Genomic DNA, 27,462 nt, shown 5'->3' with positions numbered 1-27,462 from the left:
CTGGGCAACATGATGAAACCCTGTCTCTAGTAAAATACAAGAAAATTAGCCAGGCATGGTGGTGTGCGCCTGTAGTCTCAGCTACTCAGGAGGCTGAGGTAGGAGAATTGCTTGAACCCAAGAGTTGGAGGTTGCAGTGAGCCGAGATCATGCCACTGCACTCCAGGCTGGGTGATAGAGCAAGCTTCCATCTCCATAAAAAAAAAAAAAATGCCCAACTCCTCTTCATAGTTGTGTAGGGTATGTGTTTTCCCTATGAGCAGCATCTGAAACAACTCTTCATCTTGATTTTCCCAGTATCATAGGCAGCTGCTGTCTCAATAAAGTACAACTGTGTGTGGTTGTTAATATCACAGTAACAAATCGTTGTTTGTAGCCTGTGTATTTATTTATATTCTCTTTTATAATACAATTGCCATCAGGTACTGTAAAAATGTCACAAGAAAGATTAGCTAAGAAATGAGGATGAATTTATGCAAGCACAGAATCTTCCCAGAATATCCATTTTTGGCCAGCATTGACAGTGACCCAGATAAAAATATTAGAGTGATTAAACATTTACCAAACCATGATGATTACACACTTCCCCGAAAACACCTCAATGGGTTTGCATTTGTTTAGAGGGAATGATGGAGCAGAAGACTTGGTGTAAATTGCTCCTGTGGTTTCCAGTGCATTAGAAAGCAATGCCTTGGGAATGGTCAGTGAGGAGACCATAACGTCACCACTGCAGTGTGACAGGTCCCCCATCAGGTTGCTTAAGGGTGTATATCCACTGCTTGAACCATGAAGGCCAGGCAGTGAGCCAAGACCATGGTGCCTAGTCAAGGAGCAGGTGTCCCTGAGAACCCAAATATCCCAGAATGTCAGTGGAAAAACACCAAGGAAAATAGTCTCATTGCAAATACACAGTAGGCAAACAGCCAGAAAGTTAGCTTAAAAGCAGCTGAGAGATGGGTGACAGGGGAGATCCTTGCAGTTATCCTGTTGGCATCCAGGAATGCCCTGCATATAAATCTTAATAAACTCATCTATTCATCAAGCTGGACTCATCCAAGTCATTTCTTGGTCTTTTGGCCCCTTCCCAGTTTGGAGGTGGTGAGAAATTACAATCCTAGGTTTTTCTCAAAACAACCACCAAGCATGCACTATCAAGGTACCACTCATGAGGCATCATGCTATCCAGCAAGGGGCCCAAACATAATGAAAATCATCCCTGTACTCCACACAAATAAATATATACCCAAGGAATTAGATTAAAGGTGTTATGAACATTTGAAGAAAGAATAAATTACTTTCTGTTAGAAATTCTTTCACATAAAGCCCCAGTATTATTTTTACGACTGGGAATCTACACATATGGGGTAAAAAAAAAATATGGTACTATCTGGAAACCATCATTCTCAGCAAACTGATACAAGAAGAAAAAAATATGGTACTTACTTATTTATTTTTTTTCTCTTTGAAGTCACATTGTAGTCTCGCTCTGTCACCCAGGCTGGAGTGCAGTGGCTCGATCTCAGCTCACTCCAACCTCTGCCTCTCGGTTCAAGCAATTCTCTGACCTCAGCTTCCTGAGTGGCTGGGACTACAAGTGCGTGCCACCACGCCCAGCTAATTTTTTTTGTGTGGTGTGTGTATTTTTAGTGGAGATGGGGGTTCACCATGTTAGCCAGGATGGTCTCGATCTCCTGACCTCACCATCCACACGCCTTGGCCTCCCAAAGTGCTGGGATTACAGGTGTGAGCCACCACGCCCAGCCAGTACTTATGTTTTATGTACATAAAAATGGTAATAGCTCCTTGATTTCATGCAAATAATACAGATTGAAAAATCTATTTACTTTAGCATAAGGGCAGGATAAATGTTATTCATAAGTTGATTACTGTGTGGTGATGATAAGGGAGACTAGGAGAGCATAATTAAAAGGTAGAGTTCCTTGTTATTAAACAGTGCTTTCTGGTTCCCTGAAATCACTTCCCTGAAATGATTCCCTACAGCTCGGATAAGAATGAAGAAGTTAATCAGATGGCTTCCACCAGTAAAAATATGGCTCAGTTCTGATAATAGCTGGCTTGCAGGTGAACGTTAGGGTGGTTCAACACCTAAGTGTCAGGTGTCTATGGGCCATCCAAATAGAATTGTAGAGGAAGAGCTTAAATATTACCATCCAGACTTCAAAGTGGAGATCTGGGTAGGAGACACAGACTTTGGCATATTGAGAATAATTAATGTTGCCACAGTGGAAGTAGCTGATGCTAAGAGTTAACAGCTGCCAGAAGAGGTGCTGAATTTAAAGAGCCATAGCTTTTGTTTTTTGAGACAGAGTCTCGCTCCGTTACCCAGGCTCTAGTGCAGTGGTACAATCTCTGCTCACTGCAACCTCTACCTCCCAGGTTCAAGTGATTCTCCTGCCTCAGCATCTTGAGCAGCTGGGACTACAGGCATGTGCCAACATGCCTGGCTAATGGGAGTCATAGTTTTTACATGAGGAAGAAAAACAAAGTGTTCAGGAGTGGCATGGAGGCCGTGCACAGTGATTCATGCCTGTAATCCCAGCACTTTGAGAGGCCAAGGTGGGTGGATCACTTGAGCTCAGGAGTTTGAGATCAGCCTGGGCAACACGGTATAACCCCATCTCTACTAAAAAGACAAAAAATTAGCTGGTCATGGTGGCTGAAGCACGAGAATTGCTTAAACCCGGGAGGAGGAGGTTGCAGTGAACTGAGATCATGACACAGTACTCCAGCCTGGGCAACGGTGTAAGACTCAGTGTCAAGAAAAAAAACAGAGTGGCATGGAAGGTACAAAGCTTACTGAAATTAAATCTCAGCCTGAACCTACTTGAGGCTGGAAGAATCGAACAAATCCATTTAAAAGGGCCAGGTAAGATTCTATATCTTCAAGGGGATTCCAACTTCCGGTTCAGACAAGAGGTGCAAGGGGTTCTCAACAAAGAAGTTAAAGACGTTGATACGTTTGGATGTTTGTCTATACCGGAACCTCACATTGAAATGTCATCCCCAGTGTCGGAGGTGGGGCCTGGTGAGAGGTGTTTAGATCACAGAGACAGTCCCTCATGAACGGCTTGGGCCATCCTCTTGGTGGTAAGTGAGCTCTCAGTCTGAGTTCACACAAGATCTGGTCATTTAAAAGCATGTGGTACCTTTTCCCCCACCCTCTCTCACTTGCACCCACTTTGCCTTCCACCGTGAGTAGAAGCTCCCCGAGGCCTCCCCAGAACCCAAGCAGATGCCAGCACCATACTTCCCGTATATCCTGCAGAAACATGAGCCAATTAAACCTCTGTTCCTTATCAACTACCTAGTCTTAGATATTTATTATGGCAATGGAAGAACAACTTAACACAGATGTCAAAGATTTCACATACCATGTTAAATGTTCCACGGTCTCAAAGGGGAAAGGGGGGAATGAAGTGGAAGGAAAGGAAGAGCAATGAATTAGATAATTTCGATCCAAATGACAGAATTCACACAGTGGCACGTGGTATATGATTATGAGAAAGGAAAGAAGCCTGAAGGGCTTATAATGCTTTAAAAAGAAATGTGAAGCATGGTGGAATTTTCCAACCTCAATATTTACCAGAAGACTTTATCTTTACCAAAGCCTTTGTCCCAGCAGGTCCAGTCTGAAAAAGGCACAGGCTTCTCTAGAAGGAGTGGACCACTTTGCTTGATTGAGGGCGGGCCAAGGGATTTGTATCTCAGGTGAACAACGGTAGGATTAATTTGTTTTCAGGACTCCCACAAGCACTAAGGACAGCAGCAGCCCTAGGTGGATGCGAGGCCTCCATGGAAGCCACCAACAGGTGGCATTCATAAAGGTTTGTCACAATGTCAATGTTCCCTTCTTCTCCTTTATTTTGTTCTATAATAAATATTTATTGAGAGTTTATAATTCCAGGTTGCTGCCCTAGGGCTTGAAGACACAGAGATAAATAAAGCGTGTGCCCTACCCTCCAGATGCTCAGAGCAAAATCATGCTAGTAGTTATATCAATCAAAAAAAATGCTATGAGACACCCGTGAAGATGAACACTTGCAACCTGGAATATATCAGAGCCAGTCAGATATCAGCTCTCGATAAATAAAAACTTTATTGAAAGTTGAGAAATATCCCTTGGCAACATTCTTCATGTATTTCCTATGACTGCTGTTCATTACTGTCAAGCGTGACGTTGCCAAGATAATCACGTAAGGAAAGGATGGTGAAAATGATGTCAGTGATAGATTTTAGAAAACATACCTGCGTAAATATTATTCCGTTTATTGAATCATCAGTGTATATGGGCAGAACTTGCCAGTTCTGTTAGTATCTACTCTCTAGTCCAACCTGTCCTCACCAGGGGAGGAGGGATCTCCTGTCCTCTATAGAAGCCAGGCCCTTCTACCCTTCACAGTTCATGCCTGCTCCATCCTCTGCCTGCTGTGTTCTCGTCAGCTGACAAGTGTCAGTGAAACAGTTCAGTCTAGGAGCTGGTTTTAGGACCCATCACAAAACAGGCCTAGCCTCCCCTGCTCCTCATGATCCACAGTCATCTCTCACCAAAACCAGGTTCTCACCAGCATATATTGCTCTAGCTTAGCAACTTAACAAGAGATTTCAGCCTTAATTACCAGGGCAGACATTGCATTGCTGTAATTTAATCATTACACCTTATTGTGTGCCTGCTAAGCCCTGGGAATACAGTATGGTTAAGACATGCTGCCTTCACTAAAAAAATGAGGAAAGGAAAACAACAAAATACTCTCTGAGCACTAAAGAGATTGCTTAGAGAGTGAGCATGAGGCATGCACAGAATCATTTCACTTCCTTCTTTCCTGGTACAATAAAAGCCTGGAAATAGTTAATAGCTAATGATGTAATATTTTCTCTATCATCCTTGCCAGAGGAGTCTGGTGGCTCTAAATGCAAACTCTCTTTGCATAAATATTTCACATGTATAAACACAGCTTTCATTCATACAGTAATCATACAAACAGGGGCATTCAATTCTGAAACAAGCGCGTAGGTCTCCGTTTCCTGCAGATAAGGGGGGGATCACTGCATTCTCATTGATCCCGCTTTCCTTCCGTTATCATTCTTGTCCTGGTACAGAACCATCTGTAATCATTTCCAAAGTATCTGATTTAAAATTTGGAGGCCATACTGAACACAATATTCTCTAGAGTGAAATATAATAAATGGTTCATCCTGGCCACGGCAAGTATTAAATAAAGACCAGTTCATAGGTTCATGACACAAAAAATTTAATCATTTATTGTCTAAAATGTACCTTAAATTTTAGCCTGTCTTCCATCAGTCCCTGGCATATGGTAGGTATCCAGTTAATGTTCATCAAACAAGTAAGTGAATGAATACATTTCTTAGAACCAAACTAAATGTCAGCAAGTCAGCAACTCTCTACCTTCTGCATTAATCCTCTCTGACAATGAGGCATCCAACTCTTTAAAGCCATTCTAGTTTTCTGTTACCTTTAAAAGCTATACTGGACATCTTACTGTAATGGTGGCCAATTAGAAAACCATGTGTTCTGAGCTTCCATGCTAGTCTTCATGTTAAATAGTCTAACCTCTTGTCAGACTTCAAATTGCAATTTTTGTTTCAGGAACTATGCTCACTGTACATAAATTCTAGCACTGCTTTAGTCAACAGTAAATAACAAGATTCATAAAATGTAATCAAGTTTAGAGCTAAATTTAAACCGGAAGTTTGAGGCTGGCACCCAGGAACATGGATCCAAGTGGCCTGGAATATATCCTTGGATTAGCAGCAGTTACGAGTGATTTTTTTAAGGAAAAAAAAGAAGAGGCAATTTCTAAGTTGTTTACCAAGAATTTACACTAAAATAACATAAGCTGTTTAATGGCTAGTCAGTGTTTTTGGTACTACAAATTTCAGGGATATTAAGATAATACATGAGGCACCTAGTCAGGAACAAAATACCTTTAAACAATTGCACCCAGACATGGGTGCAGGGGCCATGACTGCAATCTCATGCTCGTCTCTCTGGGTCTGCTAAATTTTGCAAAACTTATGCAGCGTAGAGGGTTCTGAGCTTTCCAACGTTTTTTTCATTTTCATACCTAGCCTATGCTTATGACTTTTGCTTTTCCTCCTTTATCATCTTCTAAAGCTTTGGAAGAAAGTCAGGAGAGAAGCTGATTTCATGAGTGAACGGAGCAGATGGCAGGACAAAGAGATTATCCCAAAGCTATCTCGAAAGTTAGTTTTTGCAATAATCCTCTGTAGCACTGAACTCAACCTGGCTGTGAGGGAAATAGGCCAACTCCCTGTGGAGCCTCTGGGTTAGGCCATCTTTTGGAAAAGGGATAAGCCCCAACGTAAGAGTCCAAGAGTCAGCCCAGAACACTGCTCTGTTACTGTATAGTTGCAATAATGAATGCTGTACTCCCAAGTCATGGTCCTTTTTGAGTTCCCCAGTAGGACGATTGCAAATTGATAGCTGCATACCAGGATACCACATGACTTAAGTCTGCGGGCTTTGGCAACTTTTGATTTGGAGATGTAGAGCAAGAGGAATCAAGACATTGCTAATCTGAAGACACTGAACAACACAAAAAGCACCAATTGAATTTTAAAGAAATATTTTTCTGTAGTCACTCTGCCATGTGGTTCAGTTCTGTGTTTTTAAATATCTGTGAATTGCAAATGAGTTTCCACTCATGTCTCTATGTCGATTCAGCAGAAGAAAAACTCTCCCGGGTTCTTCAGGTTCATTCCAAACAGCCTGAGAGTAAAGGTCGCATATCTGAAGTGACAAAAACTAAATTTGCGAGCTGCCTAGGACCTCAAGGTCACACTCTATGGGAACTCATTTTTTTCTTTGACATCAGGACACATTTTATTCCAAAATTATGACTATGGACACAGATTCCAAGAGGTGGCAATACCTGTCCAATGTCACTGAGGTACATAGAATACACAGACCCAACCTAAACACTTGCTGGTCATGTTACCTGTTTGTTCTCTCTCTGTTTTCAAACCCAAACTTATTTCCTATGCTCCTCCTGTCTCTTCAGGTTACAAGGATAAGGGCAAATAAAGAAAAATTACAGGTGAGAATTTCAATTAGACTGAGAATTTCCTCCAATTTAGAAATATCTAGCCTCCTGAATAAAATAAAATAGAATTTAAATTCTGAAACCTTAAATTTTATAAACTTTCTCTTTAAGACAAATCTACACAGTAGGTAGTCAGAGCTTTCTAAACATCAGAGGACTCTGGACAGATCTGTCAAAGTATTATTCCTTTTAAAGCATCTATTTCCTGGTTTGTAGTGCAGTGTTAAAATGATTGATTGAACAAATAAGTTCATAGTGGTTGAGAAAAAGCAACGCTTACCCAGCTGAACCAGCTACGAATCATACATCATTCTGTAGCATTACACCCTTTGCCTGTTGCAAGAAAAGCCGAAATAAATAAAAAATAAAAACCCACACGCCCACAATTCTTAACGACAACACAGAGAGAAATGGGTGGGTGATTTCTGCATCAATCAAATGCCGCTATTTTTCTTAGAAACAATCCTCAACAGGAAGGCCTCTGTAATGGTGAGCTGTGGGCTAGATATCTCATTTCAACTTCCAGCAACATTTGCAGTAGTACAAACACATCTTTCATCCTTAATATAGTTACAACCAAAGATGAAGAAAGCACAGTGCAATGCTATCAAGATCCCCACATCATCTGGCTTGGAAAGCTATTGAAGTAGCTCATGGCTTCAGTCATGTCATATAGAAGAGTTTGCAAGTCGGTTTTGTGCACATTCATTAAGCACCTATATTTTTAGATTGTGCAGCAGAGACACAGAGATGGATAAAACTTAACACAGCCCTTATACATTTTGTTTTACAGTTGTGGAGATATGAGAGCTAGTCAGGAAGAAATGACAACGCATTGTAATAAATGCAAGAACAAGTGTGCACCCAAGAGACAGAAAAGAGGTCCTTGGAGGCTGGATGGTGGTGGTGAGCACCTATTTAGAAAGCTCAGGGGAGGATGCCCAGAGGAGACGACAGCACAACAGGACTTCCAAGAATCAGCGATTCTCATGAGAAAGGATTTGGCTGCAAGCAGTCTGGGCAGAGGGAGCCACATTTACACTGGGGTACAAAGCCAAGAACAGAAGCAGCTGGAGAGCTTGCTGGAATCTAAAGGAAGGATACAGGAGGTCAGCCACAATAAAATGGCAGGAAGACAGGAGGAAGGATTCTTAAAGAGGCGTCAAGTACAGAGACCTTTGTTTATGCACATCTTCCAAAAAGAAGCTAGACTCTTTCCCTCTCCCTTTTGAAAATCCCCTCATATTTATCCATTTGTGCTACACCTACCAGATAGAAAAAGCTACCAAATGTTAGAGGAAGATATTTTCCCCCAGGTGAAATATACACATATATTTTTCTCTAAGAAGTCTGTCTGTCAAACTCAAGGTTAGCGTGGCCTAGCGATTAGAACATTGGCTTGGAGTCAGGCAAGTGAGAGTGCAATGTCTGATTCTTCCATGTGAATTCTGCCAAGTTACTATAAACAAAAAGTGACTGAAGCAGACCTCAGTCTATTAGAGGTTTATTTTGCCAAGGTTGAGGATGCACCCAGAAAAACGAAACACAAGTCACAATAGCATCTATGACCTGTGCTTTGCATAAAGATTTGGGAACTTCAATATTTAAGGAGGAAGGAGCAAGCAGGAGGGCAAGAACAAAAAAGAGGGAGGGCAGGCAGTGAGGGAAGTGATTACATTCTGATAAGGCCCCGATTAGCACTCAGTGAATCTACATTTTACATATAAAAAGGAGGGAGTCAGGGAATGTCAATGACAATTCCTCTTGTGGCTCGGTAAATGTACATTTTCCATAAGATAAAGTAAGCTTGTGAAATTACAGCTATCTGTTTGGGAAGAAAAAGAAGACAGTTTTTGCATGGCTCAGTTTCCAAGTTAATTTTCCCTTTGGCATAGAGAGTTTGGGGTCCTGAGATTCTATTTTACTTCAGCATGACTTAAACCCTAATGTTTCCATTTTTCTACCTGTAGGATGATTGCTATGGGAATTAAATAACACGTAGTTACCTGTGTCTGGAGAGTGGTGTGAAAACACAGTAACCACTGCTGCTGTTGTTATTTTTATTGGCAGCTTCTTAGCATCATAGTCCTTTAGTGTCGATTGAATAAATGAGCCATCTCATTACAAATCCCTCCAACCAAGCCCAGTGACCAGCAGGTTGGATATCAGCAAGCAAGCAGCACCTCTGGCAGTCTTGAGATGGACCAAGAAGAGAAACCGGAGGATCCTGAAAGTTGAGAGTGCCCTCTTCCCAACTTACCCCATCGCCTGCCTCCAGTGGGAACTGGGCAGAGCAGCCTAGGTTAGAGGAGTTTTCACAGAAACTCCTGACAGTGCATATGGAAATGCGGACTCTCCCATTGGGGCACACTTGCCTCGGGAATTGGGAGTCAGGGTTGCTAGGTCATCTTCCTTATGCTGCCCCCTGCAGACGCGTTTGGTAAAGCCTTGAGCCTGGAATCCACAGAGCACAATAATAACAGCTTGATTAGCAAGATCTGAGAATATTTATTCCCTCCAGAAATATATTCTTAAACAACCTGAGCTATTTATTCAATCTTGCGTTTTAGAAACTAATTAGAAGTGCAGGTGAAAGTACCCTGATGAGAGTACCAGAGATGATTTCCCAGGAAAGAAGGATTTCTTCAGAGTAGAGAAGTGGAAGGGCCTTAGGCTCCTGTTCCAAGATGAGAATCATGTGTTTGTGAATGAGAATCTGTATCTACAAAATTGCTCTGGAGTTTTTGTAGTCCTTACTTTCATAATTTCTATTTTGAAAAGCATGCCAGTCTTATTAACTAGAGGATACCTGGATATCTGCCAGAGATGAAAATGCCTTTATCACATCTTGAGTTCATTTTGCGTGGCTAAAATGCGTATCTCAGGCCACCTCTGCCAGTCATTCCTCATTACATTCTGGGGCAAGGTTTTCCACCTGGCCTGACATATACAAGCTAGAAGCATGAGGCCACTGAGGAAAGCCAAGCTCTAACCCCCAACTTCATTAAAGGCAACTGAAGAGTTAAATTTCACTGCTTACCTACCAGGTCTTTATCTCCCTCACCATAAACAAAGGATAAGTATTTTGGGGATGTCTCATTAATGTGCAGATTTATCCCCAGCATTGTACAGAGAGTCAAGAATAAACTATGCTCTTTACAATTAGGAGTATTGTAACATTATCACAAGAGGGAAGGTCATGGAAATTAGCAAGCCAAGTCAAGAGCAAACAATAACATCGAAGTGACGTAGAACAATTGAAATAGGTCGGAATACAAAACAGGGTATCCCACTGTGCAACTTAGTATTTGTGAAATCACAGCTATGAATTTTATTTCACTAAGCTTCAGGTTTCTCATCTCTTAGATAGGGGTTAAGCTCATGGGAAAGTCATAGAATCAAGCACAGCATATGTAGAAAAGTGTTTTGTAAGCTTCAGAGCAACCCCAACAGTTAAATATTATGAGTACCAAATTCTACAGTATCCACTTGATATTCCCCTTTACATTTTTCTAACATGGTGACCACTGAGTTATTTGTGATATCTAGCTTAACAATGTGTCATAACACGACATATAATGGCTGAATAATGCAGTGAAAAATCTATGAAATCTAGAAAATGCATCACTAAATTGGATTTCTCACTGCATTTAATCATATTTTTAATGATTTTGATTTTGAGTTCCTAAGACCCAAAATATTCTTGAGAATTTATGTTAACAACTTTAAATATAATGCATTATTTTTTCAAGCTATTATAAATTAGCTACAAACATCATTGTAAGACAATAGCTTTTGAAGATCCCAACTGGCTGCAGTGGCTCATGCTTGTAATCCCAGCATATGGGAGGCTGAGGCAGGCAGATCGCTTGAGCTCAGGAGTTCGAGACCAGTCTGGGTAACATGGCGAAACCTATCTTTACAAACAATACAAAAACATTAGCCAGGCATGGTGGTGTGTGCCTGCAGAGTCAGTTACTCGAAAAGGCTGAGGCGTGAGGATCGCTTGAACCGGGAAGATCGAAGCTGCAGTAAGTTATGATCACACCACTGCACTCCAGCCTAGATAACAGAGTGAGACTCTGTCTCAAAGAAATAAAACCAAAAATCCCAGAACAAAATCTACGGAGAGTGATCACATTAAAAATATGATCTTGCCCATATGGATTTTACTTTGTTTCAGGACTATTTTAGAAAACCAGGGTTGATTTTTCAAGTACCGTGTAGAGAAATGAAGGATCATGAGCAAGTTTCAAATAAGACCCTAATACTAGTCATGCAGGTTTGCACCTGCATCCATTTGTACTCAAATGACGCTATTTGCAAGCACAAATTGAGTAATTAAGCAGCTAACTATAAATCAGCAAACGTAAATGCTTATTAACCAATCAGCAAATTGGTGCTCATAAAAAATTTCCAATCATAGCTTAGAGTCCAATTTCTTTGGACCTTGCAAATATTGGCAATATTCTTATACTCCCCAAGGTTCCAAGACTCAAAAACCTTTGGGTATTTTTTGTTTTTATTTTTGTTTTTTAACTCTCTGAAGTGCTAATTTCCCATGAAGTTGTTTTCAGAGTTTCAAAGATTTTCGAAAGAGTTTCTAAAATTAGCAAAAATGATTAATTCTCACAAAATCCAATGTTGTACAAACATATGTATGTGTGCATATAGGTATATATGTGTATATTATACATATACAGATACATAAATATATATATACATACATATACACTATGCTAATTGAATTCTATTGCTGAAATAGATCTTACTGTACCAGGAGCGGCCCCGGGAAAGGATCTCTCGGACACCTAATACAGGAGGAAGAAATTGATTTCAGCTGGGAGCAAGGTGGCATAGGTGCCTAACAGCCAAGCTCGTTTAACAAAGGGAGCTTTAGACTTTATATAGACTTATACTTTAGATGTTACACGTGGAAGAATCTTGGGTTCATAGTTTTAGGACTCACATGTGAAAAGGTTTTGGTTTACAGTTTCAGGAATTACATATGAAAGGGTTCCGGTTTACAGTTTTGGGACTCACATGTGAAAAGGTTTCTGGTTTGATCTCGTTTTAAGTAAAAATAGTGCCTTCTGGAGAGTTTCCCCAAGGCCTAGCCTATTGTTTTCAGGAAGGAGATTCAGGAGACGCCAGCTGGCTTGCTCTGTCTTTTATTGAGATGCGCGGTGGATGACAAAGAGGGGGGGACTCCCAAATGCCTGAGTCTTCCTCCTCATTACCACTTTCTCATTTCCTTCTTTTTCAGACTATAAAACCAAGACCCAGAGTAAACAAACGCCTCTCATTAGTTGCACAGCTAACTGGATTGGGTTCGGGTTCTCCTGACTCGTTCATGTTCGCTTCTAACCTCTTAGGGAATAAACTTTCTTTAGAAAAGACAGAATACTCCAATAAGCCAGAAACTTTAAATCAACACATGCAAACAATTTTCCAAAATGATTCAAATCAACTTTTCCTTCTTAATTTAACAAGATAAACAACTCAAAAATCTGACTTAGTGTGATGCTTGGAACAGGTTTGAGCAGTTAGGGAAACTGGGGTTGTCAGACTTTATGAACATCTGGGTCTATAAAAGTTCAAATAATGTGTCTTCGGCCTTTATTTTGCCAAGTAAGGACAGTTAAACAAAACTACTGTAATTCACTAATGTCATAATCTCTAAAAGAAAGAATATTTTTGTACCAAAAAAAACCTGAAAAGATATGATCCCGGAATAAAGGACTATCTCATAAGTGAAATAATTTTAGTTTTATGGAAAACTATGTATGTGAAGTTTACATAAACACCATTTTTTCAATCTGTTTTGGGCAACTTAGAAAGTTCTTCCATATGTTGAGCCAAAACTGACCTTCTGAAAACTTTCTCCCATTCTCATTTGCACGTTCCAGAAGAAATGCTAGTACCAGTGTGGTAACTAACAGTTGTGTACAAACAAGTCCAGTGTCAGACCTCTGGATTCTTAGGCAAGCACAGCATGTTGGCAGAGATAACCAATGATTATAAGAAGAACCCGTATCATCCGGGCACAGTGACCCACACCTGTAATCCCAGCATTTTTGGAGGCCGAGGCGGGAGGATCACGAGGTCAGGAGTTTGAGATTATCCTGGCCAACATGGTGAAACCCTGTCTCTACTAAAAATACAAAAATTAGCTGGGTGTGGTGGCGTGCACCTGTAGTTCCAGCTACTCTGGAGGCTGAAGCAGGAGAATCTCTTGAACCCAGGAGGCAGAGAATGCAGTGAGCCGAGAGCATGCTGTGGCACTCCAGTATGGTGACACATACTGGACTTCTCTTAAAAAAGATTTTAAGAGGACGAAGAGCAGACCAAAAGATCTAAAAGACAGTACTGAGGATTTCGAAAAACTTCTTACAAAATTCCATGTCAAAGACCAAATAATAATGCCAAATAATCATGTCGCTGTGATTTTTAAAGTGATGACAGAAGCAGAACTACTTGAACACTGCGTCACCTACAAAGTAATTTTACACTTATAATTTCATACATTTTTTATTGCATTTTAGGTTTTGGGGTACACGTGAAGAACATGCAAGGTAGATGCGTAGGTACACACGTGTCAGTGTGATTTGCTGCCTTCCTCCCCTTCACCTATATCTGGCATCTCTCCCCATGCCATCCCTCCCCAACTCTCCACCCCCCGCTGTCCCTCCCCAGTGTGTAGTGCTTCCCTCCCTGTGTCCATGTGTTCTCATTGTTCAACACCCGCCTATGAGTGAGAACATGCGGTATTTCATTTTCTGTGCTTGTGTCAGTTTGCTGAGAATGATGGTCTCCGGGTTCATCCATGTCCCTACAATTTCATATATTATTGATTATGTGGGGGACAAAAAGTGTTTTTTCCTTCTGCCCCAAATGAACTTTTTCTTAAGTTCAAAGGCTGGGGCCCTGTAACAAAAGAAAAGTCAACAAGATGAAAGCATATGAATTTATTTATTTGACAAAAGTTTGACACAGGAGACTTGATAGGGAAATTAAGACCCAATGAAGTAGTTGAGCCTGGGGGTTGATTTGCTAGCACTGATGAAAAGCAGAGTCATGAAGAAACCATAGGAGTCATAGGACCAAGGGTGTGAGTGAACTGAAGGGAACTTGGTGAGGCCTCTTGGTTTACATTCTTCTCTGTGCCCCTTCATCTTTGGAGACAGGGATGCTCCTTTCCCACAGGTATAGGGAGAGCACCTGTCACTCAGATGAAGTCTTCTGACCTGACCTGCTTCAGGGGAGGGGGCTGGGGGAAACAGCTCCAAGTCCTTCTTGCACATGCCGTTTCTCACATTTTTTCAGCTTAAAACATTCGCTATGCCAAGTGTCCGACCTACCCTCTGCGGGAGGACTGAGCTCGTTCGGAAAAAACCGGACCACAGGTTAGAAGAAAATCTTTAAGTTCAGGCTTTATTGAGAGGAAAGAGCCTCCGGGCGGACCAGCCGGGAAGGAGAGGAAAATGGCCGCCCTGCTCAGAGGAGCAGGGTTCTTTTTTTTTTTTTTTTTTGAGACGGAGTTTCGCTCTTGTTACCCAGGCTGGAGTGCAATGGTGCGATCTCGGCTCACCGCAATCTCCGCCTCCTGGGATCAGGCAATTCTCCTGCCTCAGCCTCCCGAGTAGCTGGGATTACAGGCACGCGCCACTATGCCCAGCTAATTTTTTGTAATTTTAGTAAAGACGGGGTTTCACCATGTCGACCAGGATGGTCTCGATCTGTTGACCTCGTGATCCACCCGCCTCGGCCTCCCAAGTGCTGGGATTACAGGCTTGAGTCACCGCGCCCGGCCTAGGAGCAGGGTTCTTTTATAGGGGGCTGAAGGGTTGAGGGAGTGGGGAAACTGAGAGAGCCGAAGCAACGGTTGGTCAGTTTCGAACCGCTGGGCGGGGAAGCCGGGGAGTGCTGACGAGGCAGAAGCCGGGCGGGAGGTGGCTGCGGCCGGGCTGGGAAGGCTAGGGCGGTATGGAGAGTGAGAGATAAGGGAGCCTCTTTGTGGGGGAGGGAAAGAGAGCTTTCACGGTAGGGGCAGAGTTTTCCAAACACCAAGGTGTCCTATTTTGAGGTAACGTGTCCTGAGCCGTCATATATGTATGACAATATTAATGCATATTATCTCATATTATTTATGTATACTATCGCACATATTTCATCACTATTTTATGTTTACAGTCAAATCAGAACTATTTTCATAATAAAAAATTACAGGATACAATGGGTAAAGTGTACGCTGATTGAGAAAGGGTGAAGTTCATGTGAGTCCTCAGATGTCACAGATTTTAAATCATGTGTCTTTGCTCTTGCTCCTCTTTCTGCCCTAAATGACCGTTACCTCTTTATACGCACACGAAAGGCCTCATTTCCGGGTCCCGTTCATTGCTGTTTCAAACTCGTCTCACCTGTGCTTTACACAACGGTATTATTGCACCTACTGTTGAGTTTTGTTTATATCTGTTTCTGTGGCATACCAGAAGACTCTCGAGGGAAGAACTGAATCTTACTATTTTATGTATTTTCTATCCCATCTCGAGTTCTCTGTCCCCTTCTTCGGGACATCCTCCTTCCAGCTAGGGTAAATGCTGGTACGCGGTTGGTGTTACCCCAGCACTACATTCATTACATTCACACTTGTCGGTCTCTTCTGTGATTGTCTCATTTTTGCCTGCCTCACCCACTAGAGAACAATACCTGCCGTGGTGAATGGCACACAGTAGAGACTCCTGAAATATTGTGACCAGCAAAGATTTTTTACATAGAATTGTTAATAGAAGTGCAACATTTTATGGATTTCCTGGAATTATTTCTGGAGGCGCAGCTAATTGTAGACTTTTCAACTGTTACCTCAAATCAGATATTGTGAACTGCATAATGCATCATCACCTTCCAAAACAGGTTTCCCATTCAATTCTCCGTGTCTGTGAAGATATGATCCTTCCTCCATACCAAGCATGACTCCTAAAGGGGAGGGCAGGATCCTGCTGCGTGTCCAATGCCAGCACAGAGCTCTGCAAGTAGGAGGCACTTAAGTAATTGTTGAACAAAGAAAATCTTAAAACTTTGGGGTATTACTCAAAGAGTGTCAACTGTAGTGCTAATGTTTAGTTTTATGAATGATGAGTACCTGATGTCGCCGTGTTGCTTTAAACCATTTTTTGTAAATCTGAAATATTTCAGAAATTTGATATTGCGGTAAAAGAGCGTAAAATCTACCATCCTCATTTTTTTTAGTAAAATGCAAAAGATTCATTCCATCGTATATTAACCACTTAAAAGCTTTATTTTCTCTTAGTTTTTTGATATATAAATATATGGGGTACAAGAGTAATTTGGTTACAGGCATAGATTGCATAGTGGCCAAGTCAGGGCTTTTAGGGTATCCATCACCCGACTGACATCCATGGTACCCATGAAGTATCTCCTCATTGCCCACCTCCCTCCTACCACCTCATACTCCTGAGTCTCCACTATCTATCTCTATGTCCAGGTATGCACATTTTTAGCACATTTTTTATCTTAACCATTTTAAGTGTACAGTACAAACGTATTTATTATATGTACTTTCTTGTGCAACTCATCACTGGAGCTCTTTTATCTAGCAAACGGAAACTCCATATACCCAATGAATAAACTCTCAGCCACTGGAAACCACCATCCTCCCTTCCGTATCTGGATTTGATTCCTTTAGATACCTCATGTAAGTGGAAACAGAAAGTATTTGTCTTTTTGTGACTGGCTTATTTCACGTAGCATAATGTCTGCAATCTTCATTCATATCGTAGCATATGATAAGAGTTCCTTCTTTTTCAAGGCTGAATAATATTCTACTGCATGTATATACCACATTTTTATAATCTACTCATTTAACAGTGGACATTTAGGTTGCTTCCACCTCTTGGCTATTTTGAATAGGGCTGAAATAAATAGAGTCAGAATAAAATTGTTAAAAACCAAAGTTCATCTTTGACTCATGTGTCATCATGTTCTAATTATTTTTCTCAACTTTCTTCTGTCTCTGCCTTCTTTTCTTTTCTTTTTTTTTTTTTTTTTTTTTGAGACGGAGTTTTGCTCTTGTTAACCAGGCTGGAGTGCAACGGCACGATCTCGGCTCACTGCAACCTCCTTCTCCTGGGTTCAGGCAATTCTCCTGCCTCAGCCTCCTGAGTAGCTGGGATTACAGGCACGCGCCACCATGCCCAGCTAATTTTTTGTATTTTTAGTAGAGATGGGGTTTCACCATGTCGACCAGGATGGTCTCAATCTCTTGACCTCACGATCCACCCGCCTTGGCCTCCCAAAGTGCTGGGATTATAGGCTTGAGCCACTGCGCCCGGCCCTGCCTTCTTTTCTTATTGACTTTTTTTTCAAGTTGGTTCAGCTACTCACTGCCTCACATCTGGATTACTGAAACGGTGCTCTCATTTTTCTCTTCCTCCTCAGTCTCTTTGTACCTAATCAGTTTTTCACACTGCCCTCCAATAAGCCTTCTTAGAACTGCCATATTAATCACATAATCTCATGTGCACACCCTCAGTGAATCCTCACTCTCTAGAGAAAGCAGGGCCTGAATTATAATCCTCCTTCCCTTTCAATTTTATGAATGATTTCTCCTAATTTTGATTTTTGCCAGTTGCTGGGGTTCCACTAGGCAGGGAGATGGCAGAGAAGTGGCAGAAGGAGGCCCTGCAGAATGGGGCAGGTGAGACCAGGTGTGGTGGCTCATGCCTATAATCCCAGCACTTTGGGAGGCTAAGGCCGGCAGATCACCTGAGGTCAGGAGTTTGAGACCAGCCTGGCCAACATGACGAAAGCCTGTCTCTATGAAAAAAATACAAAAATTAGCCAGGCATGGTGGAGGGTGCCTGAAATCCCAGGTACTAGGGAGGCTGAGGCAGGAGAATCACTTGAACCCAGGAGATGGAGGTTACAGCAAGCCAAGATTGTGCCACTACACTCCAGCCTGGGTGAAAGAGTGAGATTCCATCTCAAAAACAAAAAAAAAGTGGGGGGTTGGGGAGGGCATGTGAGCTGCTCCCTCAAGGAAGACATCAAATAAGTTGTTTAAAAATATCATTTGGGAAGCCATTAGGCTGAAATGGCTCCAGTTCCCTGGCTTCTTACATAAGCAACTCAACGTAAACAGTAAAACAAACTTAAGCTCAACCAATCAGAAACCACCAACTAACCTCTAACTAGGCGGATTCCACTTTAATCAATCAAGTGTGTTCTTTGTCTTGCTCCTCTGCAAGCATCTCATAAAAGTTTTCCCTGCACACCCCTTCTGTGAAGCCCTAAGCACTTGTGGTTTGGTGCCACCCCGTTCATGAATCACTGGTTCCTCAAAGAATCTCTTTAAAATTTCAGCGCACCTAAGTTTGTCTTTCAACAGACTGTAGCCAAGATTTGGGGTTCCTAGAACAAAGCCAATGAAACATTTGGGGTTAAAGTTAAGGCAAAAGAGGAGGAGGGGTGAAAGGAGTCTTACACACTCGCACGAACACAGTGACGAAGTAGAGAGTCACAGGGCTGTGAATTGCGAATGAAGTCACATCCATCTCCAGTCCATCAGTCAGTCAATACTCCCATTACAAAACCAAAGGCGGGAAACTAAGCTGGCTCATCCAGGAGTCAGGGACAGGGAATTCAGGTAACTCAGAGAGGGGAGCAAGGTGTGGCTGGTTCACACCTTGTGGGGGTTGAATAATTTTATGGGCCTTAATACCTTCCACCTACTCTTGTCCATCTGATCTTGACTTGTTTTTAAGTAATTAAACTTAAATTGCTGATGCATTATATTCTTATGTATGTGGTTTTTAAAAAATGACCAAAAAATCTTCAAATAAATACAGATACATATACATGAATAATCTTTCCCATATTATTAAAAATCTATTTCAAACGTAAACTTTAATGCTGCACTATATTCCACCAAATGTATTTAACTGGTCCTCTATTTACTTGTATTTATGTGAATATCTTTGTGCATAATCTGCTTATTTCTAAAGAGGTGGGTACCTAAAAGTAGACCTGTGTGTCAGTAGATACAAACAACTTTAAGATTCTTGATACATATTGTTCAATTTCCCTCATAAAATACCTACCAATGTACAAGACCCTGGCTCTCTCGCCTTCCTAACTGAGCATTGTGAACCACTACTGTATTTACCACCCTAACCTCATACACAAATAAGATCAGGCAAGAGAGTGAATTTGCACAAAAAAGAACAACCAAGTTGATATTTCTTCTTGGTTGTTCTTCTTCCCAAATGATATTTCTAATAAGCAGAACAACTAACTGCAGAGAAAACAGATGTAAATCGGAAGATAGAAGGGAGTTTTCCTGTTGATACCACAGAGAAATATAAGAAGATATTGAAACCATAAAACAAAACCAGAGGCTGCTATCAAAAAGGAGCAACGCTAGAAAAAGATATTCTTTGGTAATTAACAATATTATTGCCAAAATGAAAAATTTAATAGACATACTGAGAAAGATGTGTAAGCCTCTCGTAAGGTGTAGCCTCTCGTAAGGTGTAGCCTCTCGTAAGGTGTAGCCTCTCGTAAGGTGTAGCCTCTTGTAAGGTAGAGCAAGAGAACAAAGGGCAGAAAATCCAGTGATTACCATCTGGTCTGAGCTTTCTGAACACTGAAAATAACAATATAGCATTCAGACACTGAGCTGGGAGAGAAGGGATGGGAAAAGGTGAAACATATGCATCAAGAATGTCCACTTCTTAAATCAATGGGTCGAGAAAGTTGGCAAAGCAGACAGGCTAACACATATTACTTAGAATTAGGAAAAGTGTGAACCAGAAGTATCTGTAGACAGGTCTCAATTTAGAAAGTCTATTTTGTCAAGGTCAAGGATGCACCTGTGGCACAGCCTTAGGAGTTTCTGACAACATGTACGCAAGGTGGTCGGGGTATAGCTTGCTTTTATACATTTTAGGGAGACGTGTAGTCAGTATTTGTAAGATGTAAGTCGGTCTCAAAAGGCAGGACAACTTGAAATGGGGGCTTCCCAGTCATAGGTAGTTCAGAGACAAATGGGTTCATTCTTTTGAGTCTTTGACCAAACTTCCATTGCGTACACAACTTACATGTGAAGTGGGGGTAGAGAAATAGTCATTTATGGCTTGAACTGGCTCAGTGAATCTGCATTCTCACTTAAACAACAGAACAGAAGCAGCAATCAGATATGCGTTTGTCTCAGGTGAGCAGACGGATGACTTTGAGTCTGTCCTTTGTCCTGCACCTGTGAAAATAAGCTATCAACTTACACTGCCAAGGTGAAATTCAACAGAACCGTTTTAGGGTAAAGACCTTGAGGCCCACAAGGAATTTCCTTGTGGGTAAACTGTGAGGGAGGTGTGTAGCTTTTCTCTCTCTGTATTATTTGATTTAGAAATAAAATGGGAAGCAGGTTGGCTTGAAGCAGTTCCCAGCTTGGCTTCACCATTCGACTTAGTGACTTTAGGGTCCTCAGATTTATTTTCTTTTCACAAAGGTGACCATCAGAAGAAACAAAACTACTGATCATCATCAGGACTTGAGGTTGCAAAGTCAGCAAAGGAGAGGAGGAGAGTGTGAGTTAAGTTCTCCTTTTATGTTGTAAGACAAAAGATGCTGCCCATAATTCCTAAGAATGAAAGGGATTTCATGTTATTTGCTGTTATAGAGGTAACCGTCAGAAATGCGACAAACTAAAATTGCTCATTTTAAATTACTATTACTTGATTTGTAATTCTTCAGTATAGAAGACACATTAAAGTCTCCTCATGTGATCACATTATAAACATGAAAACTATATTTTGCAAAGACAAAGTGACATAGCGAGTTTCTCCGACACGCCAATGCACACTTAACATGGTATAGAAGCAATGGGTCGGGTTAGGAGGCATTTAAGTGAAAACAAGTTGAAGGTTAGGCTTGAAAGCCTTTATTCTTCAAGAATTTGCAAGAGACCCCTGAAGGAACCTGGGACAGGATTAAGAGAATGTGACTCTAACCCATGGTGTATTCCATGGGCATAAACAGGTAAGACCTGCAGTCAGGAAGCTTATATTTGGAGAAGGGGACAGAGAATACATTTTCATGGGGTGAGGGGAGCTACGTGGGAGGGAAGGAAGAAGGGAGGAGCAGCTAACAAAGCAGCAGGTTAGGCCAGAAATATTTGGCAGAGAAAATCTTGAAGATGGCAAGAAGGTGAATATTTTTACCACAGGTTCACTTGTCAAAATTCTTGAAGAGAGCCAGAGGCCGAATTCAACAAATGAAATACTCGAAAAGTATTTTCTAGCTTTGTCCCGACACATTCTGTATTTGACATGAACTTCTGGCGATGACTTGACCCCACCTATCAAAAAAGTCTTGTTTCTTCAACGGTATTAAGGCCCATCAAATTATTCAACCCCCACAATATTCAGATATACATACTTATTCTAGGAATTATTCCTCTGCAGGAAGAAAAATCTTTGCCTGAAACAAACATCTGTTGCCTGCCCATACAAAGCTCTTCTCCACTTCGTTCAATTTAGTGAGATCATACATATAGGAATGCGTTTTGTTATGCATTTATTATGGTTATCCATATTACAAGCAACGTCCCAGAGTCTCCCTGTCTAAAGCATTGAGGAGGAAGCTACATTGCGGCTGCCCTTGTATTCTAATTACACATATATTGTGTATACTTTGGAAGAGTATTCTCTTGCCTGTTGGCCAGAGGTCTCTTCTTTGATTTAACCGTCTTATTAAGTGAAATGAATGATTTTAAAAAGCATCTGCTGTCTGCTAAAAAGGGCCTATCCTGGTAAATGGGAAAGTATGTTGCCTTGAAGAGACAGGATTGCAGTAAAAGCGCCTTGCTTTATGCTCCAGGCAGCTTGCAAGTATTGCTCTCACACAGCATCTCCTCTCCCTCCCATACCTGAGGCACAAAGAGAATGAGACAAAGAGGCAGGGCACGGTGGCTCATACCTGTAATCTCAGCACGTGGGGAGGCCAAGGCGGGCAGATCGCCTGAGGTCAGCAGTTTGAGACCAGCCTGGGCTACATGGCAAAACACCGTCTCTACTAAAAGTATAAAAATTAGCCGGGCTTGGTGGTGGGCACCTGTAATCTTAGCTACTCAGAAGGCTGAGGCAGGAGAATCGCATGAATCCAGGAGGCAAGAGGTTGCAGTGAGCTGAGATAGTGCCATGCTGTACTCCAGCCTGGGTGATAGAGCAAGACTCCATCTCAAACAAACAAGCAAATGAAACAAAAGAAAATGAAGTGCTGGGTTCAGTGGCTCATGCCTGTAATCCCAGCACTTTGGGAGACCAACAAGGGCGGATCACAAGGTCAGGAGTTCGAGACCAGCCCTGCCAACATAGAGAAACCCCATCTCTACTAAACTAAAAATACAAAAACTAGCCTGGTGTGGTGGAGGGCACCTGTAATCCCAGCTACTCGGGAGGCTGAGGCAGGAGAATTGCTTGAACCTGGGAGGTAGAGGTTGCAGTGAGCCAAGATCATGCCACTGCATGCCACTGCACTCCAACCTGGGCAACAGAGCAAGACTCTGTCAAAAAAAGAAAGAAAGGAAGGAAGGAGGGAAGGAAGGAAGGAAGGAAGGAAGGAAGGAAGGAAGGAAGGAAGGAAGGAAGGAAGGAAGGAAGGAAGGAAGGAGGGAAGGAAGGAGGGAAGGAAGGAGGGAAATGAGAGAAAGAGAAAAATGTAAGTAATCAGCTCCTCTGCTATTTCAAACGGTTATTTGAAGGTAACCAGAGTTGCTCTAGAAACTATTGGTAGTGAAAGGTTAAGTATTCTTTCATCTCGGAACCTCCAATCCCTACCTTCTCTGTTGCAACTGCTAAGAAATACAAATGTTTTTCAATACAGCATCCCTCCTAAGTTTACTCTGGGCTGAATCAAAACTAACGAACTAAACTTAGAGAATTGTTTTAAAGAAAAAGTTCACATGTAAGCAGTCCAGAGGGTCACAAATGCCAATGAACATGAACCTTTGCTAAGGCATTGGGAAATTCCTTTCTTCTTTGTTTCAAAGACTAGGAGGAGGCTTAGTTCGCAAGTGACACTTGAATAGAATGGCAAAAACTTTTGTTGTCATCCTCCTCCGTGTCATCTGAGTAACTGCAGGGCCATTGTTCCTACCTGGCAGCCAGTGAGAACCAGTTTGTTATATAATCTGGAAGACTTTTGGGTATTTTCGATTAGGTAAAGATAGAGGCGAGTTTTTAAAGTGATATCTTGAGTTTGAGCATCTCAGCTTTTCGAATAGGTCTCTGGACCACAATGGTGCCTACAGCCAGGTACTCCTAGGAATCAATTAAATTTTACTTCCAGAAAAATTTTAATTAAAAGAGAAATATCTGAGAGGAGTGAAATTTGGAATACAGATGTTTCTACCAAAATTGGCACCTACAGCAGTTCAGTTGGTGAATTGCTCTTGGGTTTTTGTTTTGTTTTTTCAACAAGGTCTTACTCTGTTGCCCAGGCTGGGGTGCAGTGGCACGATCTCCGCTCACTGCAACCTCTGTTTCCCAGGTTCAAGTGATTCTCCTCCCTCGGCCTCCCAAGTAGCTGGGATTACAGGCACCCGCCACCACGCCTAGCTAATTTTTTGTATTTTTGGTAGAGACAGGATTTTGCCATGTAGCCCAGAGTAGTCTCAAACTTCTGACCTCAAGTGATCTGCCCACCTCAGCCTCCCAAAGTGCCGGGATCACCATGTGAACCACTGCGCTCAGCCACTTCCAAAGAGGCGGGATTACCGTGTGAGCCCCTGCGCTCAGCCACTTCCAAAGAGGCGGGATTACCGTGTGAGCCCCTGCGCTCAACCACTTTCTTTTGTTTCTTCATCTCCCTTAACCCTTTCTCCAAGATCAATACATTACACCTCTTTTCACTGCTGTGCTCTAGGAATAACTTCACTTACAACATACTTTCCCATTCTACCAGGATAGTCTCTTTTTAGCAGACAGCAGATGCTTTTTTAAAATCATCCATTTCACTTAATAAGATGGTTAAATCAAAGAAGAAACCTCTGGCCAACAGGCAAGAGAATACTCTTCCAAAGCATACAGAATACATGTACAATTAGAATACAATGGCAGGGCTCTGTGAATATTCACCACGAGTTAACAAAATGTCAGCAAACCACCTGATGTCAGTAGACCGAAAAAACAACAACAAAGAATCCCTCCTGAACCCACTGGCTGTGCGGCTTTGAGTCATCGTGAATAATTTTAAGGAAATTGGCCAAATATGTCATAAGAGAAGTATGTTATCAAGATGGCAGCAGTAGTACTCTGGTGTCCGTTTCTGGGAAATTTGATTTGGGTTGTGAAGTTGCATAAGAACGGTGTGGGCATAACTTCGTCAATCTTACCTTTGAAAAGAGCAGGAAAGCAGCAATTCCATCTTTTAAACAAGTTCTAAGAAGCTGTACTGTTAAAGAATGGAGAATTTTATATGCAAATTCTGGAGAATTTATCTCAAATCTGCGAGAAATATTATGCTTTAATTTTTAGGGCAACAGCATTCTCCTCTGATAATTTTGAATTTTTTACTACTGTCACTAAAAGTAATTTGCATAGAGGGCTCTATGCAACTCTTATCACTTACTAATGCCCATGCAGGGCAGGGAAAACAGTTGCATATTTAATCCTTTTCTTGTCTCGCCAAAGAAAGAAAGGAGTGTTTAAGAGAATGGGCTACAGTCGGACTGACCTGGTTAAGACCATGGTTCTGTAGTTTACAAGCTGTGTGACCTTGAGCATGTGACCTAACCTCTTTTAGTCTCCGTTTCCTCATCTTCAAAATGAGGACTGTACTATTACCTATGGTGTAGACCAATTGGGAGCTAAACAATATAATACCTGAAAACTGCTCAGCTGGATTCCTGTTCATACTGTTATCATTTAATTGTTTAAAAACGTTTTCTCTTATCTGTGAGAAGAGGACACTTATTTTGACAAACTTACCATGTTGATGTGAACATAACAGGAGATAAAACACTTACACAAAGCTTGGTACCTAATATGTCCTCGATAAATAGTAGTTATAATGTATTACTCTGACTTTCCAATAAAACAGATGTAATTCCAAATATGGCTCCTTCCCAATGAACTTCAGAAATACTGCCATCTAGCGACACATCTTAAACCTCCGCCAAGCTTCCCTCTATTTTAGAAGCTGGTTCTAGGACCATTGTTTCTGGTTTGCTGAGGAAATAGGCGCTCTCAGTCCTTTGAAGGTGCACTTTGGAAAAGATCCGTCACTGCTGGCCTCTGCTGCCTGCCCCAGGCTCAGGCACCTGGATACAAAAGGAAAGAAAACACATTGAAAACATCAGTTCTGTGTGTTCTTGGGTTCTAACAAGCCATTTGCTTCTCTCTTAACTGTTCATGCTGACTGAGCCGTGAACACCGCATTGCCTTAAGCAAAATCAACCTGAATATTAATGAAAAATCAATACAAAAAGCCACATCACAAAGAATTAGCTAAGGCATTACTTCACAAAGTCATAGTATGGTAAGCTCGTCTTGGAGTGGAGGGTAGTTAAAACAGCTAAGGAGGAGCCCTGGCACCTGTAACTGGAGGCCAGAGGAGGAGGGGTGTCTTGGCTAAACCACAGTGCAGTGGGGTGCCATCGAGACCACAGACTCCCAGTGGCATTTGTGTGTTCATGAACTAGGACAGAAATTGCTCCAAAATGAGCTGGGCGGGCTGGCCCTCATCTAAACAGCAAACACAGAAAGGTGATAAATAGTACCTTAGTACCATTCGCCTGAGTTTCATCCATAATATTTTCATAGTCTTGCTTTTTGCAGGCAAGCAGATTTTGCCAAAGAGTTTCTCCAGCTTTAGATATTTTGGATGTTTTCCAATTTAGTGATAACCTTCGGAATCTTTTGCTTCTATTACCCTGATATTACAAGTAAAATGTCTAACGTAGAGATATAGAAGGAAGTCAGGCCTCAATTGCCTAGATTTCTATTTATACTTACTGCTTGACCTTTCAGTATGAGACCCTGGTCTTAAACTCTTGGCCCCATCCTCACTTCTTCAAGAAGCCTCAGCTGACCTCCTTAATGAGGCCGGATTTTCTAGCGATGTTCTCGTGGAACTAAGCTTCCACTTTCTTAGCACTTACTTACATTCTATTACATGACTTTACCATTATATGGCTGATGTCTTGATTGATGTCTCTTTCATGCACTTGACTCTAAGCTCCATGAGAGCAGGGGTCCTGTCTGCTTCTGCCTAGCATTGCATGACCACACGTAGCATAACCCTGGCCCAGTGCAGATGCTGAATAAATGAAGAAGGGGGAAATCACTTATTGCTGATACTTAATGACCCCCTAAAGCTAAATATGTTGCTGAACAGAAATGGACGTGTGCTAAAGGACCTTAGGACCCATTCACTGTCCATCTGCATGCTGGTTAGAAAGGACTTCCTCATACGTATCAGAGGTCGTTTTAGGGAGAAAAACGAGAACTATAGTACAAGAAGAGGGAAAGCAATACCTCATTCCTCTTTCTTTCTAAAACCAGATTCCACTTAGGGCTTATGTCAGAAGGTAACAACTTAATCTCCTCCAAAAGTAGACTTTGGATTTTATTTAAATGATCAAAATTCAATTTTATATTTGTGGCCTGAAATCAGTTGGGATACAAGTTTTAAAATAAGGATAGAATAGTTGTGCTACTTCCTACTATATTTCTAGTTCTTTACGTGATCATGGTCATTAAAAAATCACCTTACACATGAATTTGAATTGAAATAAAACTTCTTGTCTTGTTTTGGAAAAAAAGCAAGATGTGAGCATGTCTATGTAATTATGTAAAACAACCTCAGAAAATTTAAAGTCAAATAGCTTGACTTTTTTTAGAGTTTTCATATTAAATAGATAAGCTTTGTGAGAGAGGGAAAAATTCACTGAGGAGTCTATTTTCCCCCTTCAAGTTAGTTAAATACTACTTTTTCTTTTTTTGTTTTTGTTTTTTGAGATGGAGTCTTGCTCTGTCACCCAGGCTGGAGTGCAATGGCATGATATTGGCTCACTGCAACCTCCGCCTCCCAGGTTCAAGCAATTCTTCTGCCTCAGCCTTCTGAGCAGCTGGGATTACAGGCACCTGCCACCACGCCCAGCTAATTTTTTTATCTTTAGTAGAGACGTAGTTTCACCATCTCGGCCAGGCTGATCTCGAGTTCCTAACCTCAGGTGATCTGCCTGCTTCAGCTTCCCAAAGTCCTAGGATTACAGCAGTGAGCCACCGCGCCGGGCTAATTAAATACTGTTTTATAGATCCAATACTAAGATAACGGT

The 27,462-nt window shown here is 41.6% G+C and overlaps 1 long non-coding RNA gene across 2 annotated transcripts in view; it reads right to left on the bottom strand.

The window, feature by feature from the left end:
* Positions 1-17,432: 17,432 nt before the first annotated feature.
* LOC118153940 (uncharacterized) overlaps positions 17,433-27,462 on the bottom strand; it is a 38,024-nt gene continuing 27,994 nt past the window's right edge. For both annotated transcript variants that reach the window (XR_008481813.2, XR_004743765.3), the window contains 2 exons: positions 26,308-26,441; positions 17,433-25,443 (listed from right to left, as the gene is read on the bottom strand). This is a non-coding gene — a long non-coding RNA (uncharacterized LOC118153940). The remainder of the gene's footprint in view (positions 25,444-26,307; positions 26,442-27,462) is intronic.

Source organism: Callithrix jacchus, chromosome 5, assembly GCF_049354715.1.
Source record: "Callithrix jacchus isolate 240 chromosome 5, calJac240_pri, whole genome shotgun sequence".
In the NCBI taxonomy this organism is placed as follows: Eukaryota; Metazoa; Chordata; class Mammalia; order Primates; family Cebidae; genus Callithrix; species Callithrix jacchus.
The sequence above is the reverse complement of the archived record's forward strand: the minus strand, read 5'-3'. Positions and strand labels throughout refer to the sequence as shown.